Genomic DNA, 10,491 nt, shown 5'->3' on the forward strand with positions numbered 1-10,491 from the left:
CTCGATTTGGAAGTTAAAAAGAAAAGTTTAACAATAAGTTAAGAAAGGTATCTGAGGTAGGGAAGTTACAAAGGTATAGGGAAGGGCAAAAACAGATACAGAATGGGTAGATACAACCTGATTTTGATGGTGATGGCGACGTGGTGAAACAAAAGAGAACCAAGGACCGGATGGTGATGCTGGTAGGCAGGGAGCGCAGAGAGAGAGAAAGAGGAAGCCCCCTACTTTTACGGATCTTTAGACAGGAAGGGGGAGTGGGCTAACCATCACCTGGTAGTGTGCAGACCCACCCCTGGGGGGGGGTCAAGACCACCTAGGGTCAGGTTCAAGGTTACTCCTCCCGGAGGGTTAACCCTGTACACACCAATGTCAATATTCTCTGTGTGTCTTTTGACAAGTCACTCATCAGTCAAAGTTTCTCAACTTTTTGCTTGTAAACTTGGTACATTTCCCTCAAGGGATAAAGATCTACTCCGGATGACTTTGTTTTCATTAGGTGCTCAGGTATGGTATAGAAAAGTTAGACTGATGGCTAGGAAGGTGGACTGTAAGCTTGAACTCTTGAACTAAATATATCCTTTAAGCTAAACTTTGAAAGGAGATCTCATCTTCTAACCCCATGCTACATGTCAGGTTAGCTAACAAGAACTGCTCATGCTTGTTAAGATCACAAAATGTTAGGGATTGGAAGGGACCTCCACAGATCATCGAGTCCAAGTGCCCTGCCAGAGCAGGACCAAAGCATCTAGCTCAGGTCACACAGACATGCAGCCCAGAGAGGCCTTGCTGAAGGGCCCCACACTTTGTATGTAGGTGCTTATAGTCAGTACTTGAGTTTCTTTTTTATTACTCCATTTTCCTCTTTAATTCCTCATTTTTTCTTCTCAGACAGGTGTGGTTTGCTCTTCTTCAGCCCGCAGAGCAAGCCAGTGTGGTGGTTATGACTCCAGGCAGAAGTGACACATCTGGTCAGGAAGAGGCTGGTTGCCATGTAAATACTACAGGCCACTTTGCTTTTTCTTTTTGATCTCCCCTCTCCCCCATCTCCCTCCTTTCCTATACATTTCCCCCCCATCTTCCTCCTTTTTTTTTTTTCCATCTCCTTCCTTTCCTCTCTTCCCCCATCTTCCTGCTTTCCTTTCCTCTTCATCTCCTCCCTTTTCTTCTATTCTCCTTTTTTACGTCCAACCTTTTCCTCTCCATGTCCCTCCTTTCAGCACCTCCTCCCCTTGTCCACCACACCTGCCCCTTCCCACCCCACCCTGCTTTTTCCCAATTCCCCTGTCAAACCCACAGCACCTGGGTGCTGCTGGAGTCTCCTCCCAGCCCAGGTGTCACCACTTTGCCCTCCCTGCCCACTCCCCTTTATAAGGGCCCCAGGAGAGGCAAGCCCCAAGCTTGCCCACTTGGGCAGAGGATCCTCCTCGGATCATCACCGGTGAGTGCCCCTGGGGTGCACTGGGTGAGTGGTGGAGGGGATCAAAGGCCGGGGGGCCTGCTGGCCCCCCGGTTTGCTAGGGTAGGTACTTGATATCTCTCTGACATTTCACAGGGGTTTGGTTTGTTTCTGCTGTGCAAGAGACAGAGCTTAGCCCTGTTCCTGAGCAGGTGCTTAGCCCTTCCCTTTGTCATGGCTCCAGGAAGGCAGCAGCCCCAAGCTTGCCCAACTGGGCAGAGGATCCTCCTCCTGCCAGCACAGCTGAGTGCCCCTGGTGCACACCAGGTGCATGGGAGTAGGACAAATGCTGGGGTGCCTGCTGGCCACCCAGGTAAGTAGGAAGAAGGTTGGTCAGGACAATGGCACTTTTTTGGCTGACTGGTAGAATAACTGCTGAAGTTCAGGCTTCTACTGGCTAAACAGAGCACCTCAGAACCAAGCCCAGGAAGGGCCTTCCAATGTCACTCTCAGGCAGGACAGGCAGTGCTGGGTGCAGCAAGACTTCTGGAGTCCTGTGTCCAATTTTGGGCCCCTTGGTTTAAGAAAGATGTTGAGGTGCTAGAAGCTGTCCAGAGAAGGGCAATGAAGCTGGTGAGGAGCCTGGAGCACAGCCCTGTGAGGAGAGGCTGGGGGAGCTGGGGGTGTGCAGCCTGCATCAGAGGAGGCTCAGGGCAGAGCTCATTGCTGTCTGCAGCTGCCTGAAGGGAGGCTGTAGCCAGGGACCAATGGCTGCCATTAGGTAGACTTATGTGGGGGGGTTCATATTTATTTATGTTTAACATATTCAGCCACTCTAACTGTACTAGTACCAATCTAAAGCTGCAAAATAGACAGGCTTGCGATCTTCCTTGTAAACAGTGATGTGCAGGAGAAACCCCTTTCTCTTTTCTGACATATTCCTGCTGGATTTACATCCATGTTTAAATTCTTGCTTTATTCTGTCTTAACTAATAAACCCACTGCATTTCTAAGTGGAGTTCTTGCACCTCCCCTTGCAAATGCAGGAATGATAGGACCTCAGAACACAGCTGAGTTTGGAGAGGTGGGATTCTGCAAGGTAGGAATGGCTCTCTCACAGGGCCTTTCCCTCTTATCACAGTGTTTGTTATTGAAATTGATGTTTGAGGGTGTAGAGTCGAACTTCTCCAATGATCTGGACCTTTCTGGGTGCCTTTCTCTGGACACGTTCCAGCACCTCAACATTTCTCTTGATTGGAGGAGTGCTGGGGCGGTGGTGGAGAGTGGTGGAAAGTGGCAAGGTGTCTAGAAAGAAAACTGGAGCAGGGCATTGTTGGGAAAAGATGAACACTGAGACTTACACAATGCTGGATAAGGAGAATAGATTTTACTGTTCCAGGTGCCCCAAGAAGAGACTCTGAAATGCAAGAAAAATGAGGTGCTGCGGAGGAGAAGAATCCCAGCGCCACGTCGTGACAGACCAGCGATGGCTTTGCACGCAGGATGGGGCAAATCTCAACGATTAGCTAGCAATGGAAATTGCAAAGTAGAGGGGACAAGAAACAGGAGAAGGGAGCAGCAGGTAACTGAAGCTGCCAAGATGCTACTCAAAAGATATGGATACTGAGGAGGCAGAAGAAATGGAATAGGGAGGTAATTTCAAAAGTGAGACTGATGATAAACAAAATGAACATGAAGGTGACAAGAGCTGCTGTAAAGCTTTACAGAGCAGCTTTAAGTCCAGAAATGGCAATTTCCTACGCACCTACAAGCCTCTACCACAGATGGATCTTCTGTTACACAACTCTTCTTTCTAGAAGAGTTTGCCATCCAGCTTCTTGCACCAATTGTTGTTGTAGGACAGTTATGCCTCTGATTGCTTTTATAGCCTTGGCAATGTAGAGGAATGGGTAATGTTCAGTCATGAATAAACCCATCAAAAGTATCCTTTCCCTTCCAGGCACAATAAATAAAGGTCAGGAGTTTTATCAGCAGGACAGTGGTAGCTTCAGTATTCTTTCTCTGTAGAGCCTGTGCAGAAAGACTGCAGAAATGGAAGAGAAGGAAAGGCAAAGAGCAATGAGAGAGGTGGAGATGGACTCTTCAGCAAATGACTGCCTGATTAGACACTCTGGTGCTGTCAGGTGGACCAAAGAAAATTAACTCTTGTTGTGGGTTCACTTGCACCACGGGAGACAGGACTGTACTGAATAAAGCCTTCACATTCTCAAATGTGCATCTTTGTAGTGAGCCTGTGAGTTGTGCCTTTGTAGAGGTGGAAAAGAAATTAAGTTCTACCTCTAGTTTTGTCACTAACTTGCTGGAGAGGTAGTGTTTATATGGGTAACTCATGTAGGATTGCCTTTCTGACCTCTGCTGCCCAGCAGCTAGCAAGGACTTTGTTCTTTGTGCTTTGAGTTTTGAGGAGCCTGGCAGTGCCCAACACTGACAACAGAAATGGACATAGCCCAAAGCCATAGAATGGTTTGAGTTTGAAAAGACCTCTGAAGGTCACCTGGTCCAACCCCACTGCAGTGAGCAGAGACATCCTCCACTAGGTCGAGTTGCTTAGAGCCTTGTCAAGCCTCACCTTGAATATCTCTAGGGGTGGGGCCCCAACCACCTCCCTGTGCAACCTGTTCCAATGTTTCACACCTTGGATGTGAGGAGCAAGTTCTGCACCACAAATCTAAATCTACTCTGCTCTAGTTTGAAGCCATTGCCCTCATCCTGTCCCTGTAGGCCTCTGCAAACAGTCTCTCTGCAGTCTTCTTGCAGCCCCCTTCAGGTACTAGCAGGCTGCTATTAGGTCTCCCCAGAGCCTCCTCTTCTCCCAGCAGAACAACCCTGGCTCCCTCAGCCTGCCCTCAGCAGATGTGTTCCAGTCACCTGATTGCTTTCATGGCCCTCCTCTGGACCTACTCCATCAGGTCCATATCTTTCCTGTTTTGAAGGCTCTGGACTTGGATGTAGTACTTCAGGTGAGGTATTTGCAAAGCAGAGTGGCAGAATCACCTCTCTCAATCTGCTGACCACACTGCTTTTGATGCAGCCTAGGATGTGATTTGTCTTCTGGGCTGCAAGCACACAGTGTTGGTTCATGTCCAGCTTCTCTTCCACCAGCAACTCCAAGGCTGCTCTCAATTTCATCATCCCCCCAGCCTATTTTGATATCTAGGGTCACCCTGACCTAGGTGCAGGACCTTACTTTTTGCCTTGTTGAACCTCACAAGATTCAACTCATGGCACCTCTCCAGCCTGTCCAGGTCCCTCTGGATGGCATCATGTCACAGAACTTCAGAGGTTGGGCAAGACCTCCAGAGGTAGAGTTGAACCCCACTGCCCAGGCAGGATCACCCAGGGTAGTCCACACAGGAATGCATCCAGGCAGGAGACTCCACAACCCCTCTGGGCAGCCTGCTCCAGTGCTCTGTCACCCTCACTGTAAAGAAGTTTCTCCTCAGGTTGAGGTGAAGCATTCTATGTTCCAGTTTGTAGCTGTTGCTCCTTGTTTCATTGCTGCTGACCACCTACCAAAAAGAGATTTGGCCCATCCACTTGGCACCCACCCCTTGGGTATTTGCATACACTGATCAGATCCCTTCTTGGTATATAGCACATAGGCCTCCTCCTTTCACAAACAACATACCCAGTGCCAAGTTGTATTGGGCTGAAGCTTTTCTAAGACTTCCCTTGCTCCTTGGCTTATTGCAGCTGACCAGCAAAAAGAGGTTGGCCTTAGTCCTTGAGACTTATCAACCACACCACTCATCTTGATGTCATCTGCTTGATGTTATCTTGGTCTAGAATGAGGTTTCAGGAGTAGCTCTGTTCCTGTCATGGAGAGGTACTGGAGGACAGCAGCTTTTGCTGCAGCTGCTGTTTTTTGCTTGCTGCTTTGTGCTGTGAGAAACTGAAAAGAGGCACAGAGCTCCACCACACCTTTCAATGCAAACAGGAGCTTGGAACAGTCTTCTCTGTTGCAGCTTCCTTGCAAAGCTTTGTCCAGAACAGAGACGTAAGTCAAGATGCCTACATTCTAGTCTGCTTCCCCAGCAGCATTCAGAAATGTCCTAAACGTTTGAGAACCTGAACATCCGAGAGCTGACCTTGCTCTGCAGCCACCTTGTGCAAGGCTGTAGCACACGGAAATGTGTCCTCTGAGAAGTGCACCTTTGGGATTCCAATATAAAAGACTTAAAAAACAACTTACTGTTTCCAGTGGTGGGAATAACTGATTCTGTTAAAGTTTGAACAAAGCCATTGAAACGCCACTGTCCCCAGACTGTCAGACAGTGCTGAGCGTGCCTGTGTTCGTGCACATGATGTTCTGAGAGCTGCCTCACCGGCCGCTCTCTGCCCTCTGCTCGCAAGCAGCACTCCTCCTCTGTACAGCTATGTATTTATTTTAGGAGGGCCCTGAGTAATGACATCAGCTGGGCAATGTTCCATCAAGGAGCAGCTGCTTCTATAATCAGATTTTTTGTCCTGGTTACAGAAACTGAATTTATAAAAGAAGGGCTTAGAAAAGAGCCGGGGAAATGAAAAGCACCCAGTATGCAGAGGACAGAGAGAAGGGGGCAAATACCTTTGTACTTTGAGCCAAGTCTGTCAAGTTTTGAGAGCTTCATTACCAAATTTTCCTTTCTCCTAACTGCCCACAGCATTTCTCAGCGCGGCAAACGGTGGCAGGCTTGAGTTTCTAACGCTGTGCACAGTAAACCACAAGAGACCTTGGGAAAACTTGCTCAAATCTCAGCCACCCTGGGCTAGAGAAGCAGAAGCTTTTGTTGCAGCTGCGCAGCCCCTGCGGCCGTGCGAGAACAGCGCCGTTAGGTGCAGAGTAGCCCCCGCGGATGGTAAATGCATCCCTCTCCCGCAGCCGCCCTCTAGGACACGTCGCTTCAGAAGGATTGCATCGGCTCCCTGCAGCTTTGCGCCAGCCTGGCTTCGGCTCCTCGGCTGCAGAGGCTGCGCAAGATGCGCCGGCGTGCCGAGTCTGAGGAGAAGGGCTCCCGAAGGTCCTAGGGCTTCACCTCTTTCCAGCTCCTTTCCAGGCCTGCCCCGCAGTTTCGTTTCCATTTCCCTGTGCAAGAAAATGCAGTGGCTTGGCTTTGTAATCCACAGTTCGTGCAGGCATCACCTGGCGCAAGCACCGCTCTGCTAATGGCCTGAGACGTCGTCATCTTCAGTGGGGAGGAATGTGCCACATCTTTGGCTGGAGGAGCCCTGGACTAAAAGCCCAGATCAGCAAGGCCTGTGGCACCCATGCCCAGCGAAAGCAGAATGCAGGGGCACAATTCTCCTTCTCTTGGGAACTGACGTGTCCTGCTCTTTAATCTCTGCGTGGCCTATGTCTTTATTTAGGGAGAAAGATACATTGCACAGAATCGTGGAATCATAGAATGGGCTGTGTTGCAGGGCACCTGATAGAGTGAGAGGAAAGTGCCTGAAACTGTGCCAGGGAGGCTTGGATATTATGAAAAAATTCATTCCTGCAAGAGCGGTCAGGCACTGGCATAGCCTTCACAGGGAGGCAGTGCAGCCACTGTCCTCGGAGCTGTTCAAGATGCACATGGACATGGCCATTTGGGACATGGTTTAGTGGCCTTGGTGGTGTTAATTTGAAAGTTGGGTTCTATGCAGCCCTGAGGAGCAGGCCCTGGGAGCCTGGGGAGATGAAAATCTCAACAGGAGCCTGCAGTGTGAGTGCAGCCCAGACAGCAACCCTGTGCTGGGCTCCAGCAAGAGCAGTGTGGGCAGCAGGGCAAGGGAGGGGATTCTGCCCCTTGGCTCTGCTCTCCTCAGACCCCAGCTGTAGTCCTGGGGGCAGTTCTGCAGCCCCCAGCACAAGCAGCACATGGAAGTGTTGGAGCCAGTGCAGAGGAGGCCACCAAGATGCTGAGAGGGCTGCGGCAGCTCTGCTCTGAGCACAGGCTGAGAGAGTTGGGGCTGTGCAGCCTGGACAAGAGAAGGCTGCCAGGAGACCTTGGAGTGGCCTTCCAGTATCTGAAGTGGGCTACAAGAGGGCTGGGGAGGGACTATTGACAAGGTCTTGCAATGACAGGGTGAGGACAAACAGGTTTAAACTGGCAGAGGGGAGATTGAAAGTGGATATTAGGAAGCAGTTGTTTGCAGTGAGGGTGGTGAGAAACTGGCACGAGTTGCCCAGCCAGGTTGTGGCTGCCCCCTCTCTGGAGGTGTTCAAGGCCAGGTTGGATGAGTCCTTGAGCAACCTGCTCTAGTGGGAGGTGTCCCTGTCTATTGCAGGGGGTTGGAACTGGATGAGCTTTGAGCTCCCTTCCAACCTAAACCATTCTGTGACCCTATGAATGTTCTTATGATGCATGTCATTGGATGTCTGTTGCTAAGAGGAGAACCCCCCCTGGAAATGACAGGTAAAGGCACGGAGGTGAGGGCCACATGCAGAACAGCAAGATCGAGACACCCCTGGCACCAGCAGCCGCCAGCGAGACTGTCAAGTGGCTGTCGAATGTCAGATGTTGTTGTGAGGCTTGGTGATAGCTGTGAGTACTGCCAACAGGCTGTTAAAAATAACCCCAGGGATGGACCCTTTCTAGGTCAAAACCAACTGTGAGAGCTGAGTGCACTGTAATTATAGTGCATTAAATGAGTTGCAGCATGAGCTAATCACACTGCACTGAACGATAAAGCTGTAATTAAACAGAGAGAGAATGTGAGCCTGGCAGGATCTCCTATGGCAGTTTGCAGCTCTGAGGGAAGCTTCAAGGCCAGTTTGCTGGTCACTGTGAGCTGAGGCTCAGCTGGGCCAGCCTGCAGTTCAACAGGTAAAATCACATTTGTGCTCAGAGAGAGCAACGCTAGGTGGCACTTCTCTAGCAAAGACAGCATCCAGTTGTAAATGTACTTGAAGTGAAGGGTAGCTATCGAACCAGCCAGCGTGGTGCTGGGTTTATGACAGCAAACACCTCTTAACTGTGCCCCAGGAACCTGCACTTCCTCAAAGCAGAGCGAGAGGAGCAAGCTGTTGTGCTTTGGAGGGAGCTGCTCTAATCCATCGATGTAACTATATAAAGAACAGGGCCCTCGGTGCTATTCTGATATTCTCTGCGTTCCTCCTCTGCTGAAGCACAAGTCTGGATGAGTTACCAGGTTTTGAGCTTCACATTTCATTCTTGACTTCCTGATTGTGTGAAGGTTTGGGTTTTGCTTTATGTTTCTGAAAGAGTACAAAACATTATTAGACAAGTTTGTGGTCCCAGGTGATTAATAAACGGATGACTATGGCCTGTTTGTGATGCATCTAGGTCCGTCTTAAAAGTAGAGCACTTGGCAAACAGGACATCCTTGGCATCATAGAATTCCTATGCAGAAAGGTCACAGAAAGAATTAGGGATACTAAACAAAATGTCAGATCCTACTTGTCAAGAGCCTTATGCTGACCCCTTCTTCTGCAAGGAGCAAAGCTGTGATGAAGGTAAATAAGAGTGGAGAAACTGAATTGATGTTAAAAAACAGGAAGAGAAGACAAAGAGACTGGAGTAGGAAAAGTCATTGATGAGCTCCTAAGTGGCTAACCTGGCAGAGAAGCCACCTTGCATGAGGTGACTCCTGAGTCTCCTCCTGGACTATTATAGACAGCCTGGAGACAGCCTTCTTAATAGTGGTGGCTCTTACTCTCCATACACTCCTCTAGCTGGTGGAGAACTGAATGCAGACTTTGCATTCATTCATAAAATATCACATGCAAGTAGTTCTGCTGCAACAATGTTTGCTCAAAAGCCTCTTGTCTACCACAAATATCACAGGTTGCTGTTAAACACAGTCTGATAATTCAGTCAGCTAAAAGGCAGCTTTAAATATAGTACTTGCAGGCACTTCTTTTCGCTGAAGTATGTTTCCATGTCACATTTCAGCTGTCCCCTCCAGCCCTTTTGGCTGCTAGATCTGTGCAAGAAAGGTTGCTCTAATTTTCTGGAAAAAATCAGCAGATGTTCTGCCAAACAGCAGAAGACAATGCAGGGGCAGGGGGATGAAAAGGGCTCATTGTGCTTGTAAGAGAAGGCCCTGGTAGACTGCTCCTTGCCAGAGGCCACATGATACTTCAGTGGCAGGAAAGAGAAGGTCCTAAAGGGAGCAGCTGTGCTGGGAGTTCTCAGGAAAAAAGCCCAGCAGGCTGCATGGGTGATGCACTGGGCAGAGAGGTAAAGCACAGCAGGCAGAGACTGGGCTGCATGGGTGATGCACTGGGCAGAGAGGTAAAGCACAGCAGGCAGAGACTGGGCTGCATGGGTGATGCACTGGGCAGAGGGGCAGCCTGAAACCCAGTGTGGAAGAAGGGGAAGAGTGTGAGAAGTTCTCTCTGAGCACATTTACCCCAGGACAGACTCAGATCAGGTCACTTTGTTTTGTACTTGTAACTTCTTTTTGTTCTCTTCCTTTCTTTACTGCAAAGGGGGGAGATAGATACAAAAAATGAGGTAGGAAGCCTTGCACAAACCTGGCAGGCAGTCACCAGGAGATGGCAGATTATAAGGCAGAAGGTGGCACTTCCTTTCTCTCACCATTACAACTTGCAAGCTCAAAACCCCACTGTACTACTGCAGAAAGGCAACAGTGACATAATCCCCTCCCTATGTATGGGAGCACCACCAGGCAGCTGCTCGGTGTTCACTTGGGTTCTTCTCTCTCTGTAGACTCATAGAACTGTTTGGGTTGGAAAAGCCTTTCAATATCACCATGGCCATTAAACTGCCATGGTCACAGGTTTCTTGAACAGGGATGGTAACTCCACCACCTCCCTGGGCAGCCTATTCCAATCTCTGACCATTCTTGCAGCAAAGGAAGTTTTCCTCACCTCTGACCTACAATTTCAGGCCCTTTCGTCTCCTTCTATCACCTGAGACCAGGGAGAAGAGACCAACCCCACCTCACTGCAGCCTCTTTTCAAGGGAGTTACAAAGAACAATGAAGTCTCCCCTCAGCCTCTTTTTCTCTAGACTAAACAACCCCAGGTCCCTCAGCTGCTCCTCCCCAGCCCTGTTCTCCAGACTCTTCACCAGCTTCATTGCTCTTCTCTGGACCTGCACCAGCACTTCAATGTCCTTGAGTGA

At 49.5% G+C, this 10,491-nt stretch overlaps 1 long non-coding RNA gene across 1 annotated transcript; it reads left to right on the top strand.

The window, feature by feature from the left end:
- Positions 1 to 1,016: 1,016 nt before the first annotated feature.
- LOC135187684 (uncharacterized) lies at positions 1,017 to 3,628 on the top strand. The gene is made up of 2 exons (XR_010307408.1): positions 1,017 to 1,438; positions 2,796 to 3,628. It is a non-coding gene; the product is annotated as an uncharacterized LOC135187684 (long non-coding RNA).
- The last annotated feature ends 6,863 nt before the right edge of the window (positions 3,629 to 10,491 follow it).

The sequence above is a fragment of the Pogoniulus pusillus genome, chromosome 27, assembly GCF_015220805.1.
Source record: "Pogoniulus pusillus isolate bPogPus1 chromosome 27, bPogPus1.pri, whole genome shotgun sequence".
Lineage (NCBI taxonomy): Eukaryota > Metazoa > Chordata > Aves > Piciformes > Lybiidae > Pogoniulus > Pogoniulus pusillus.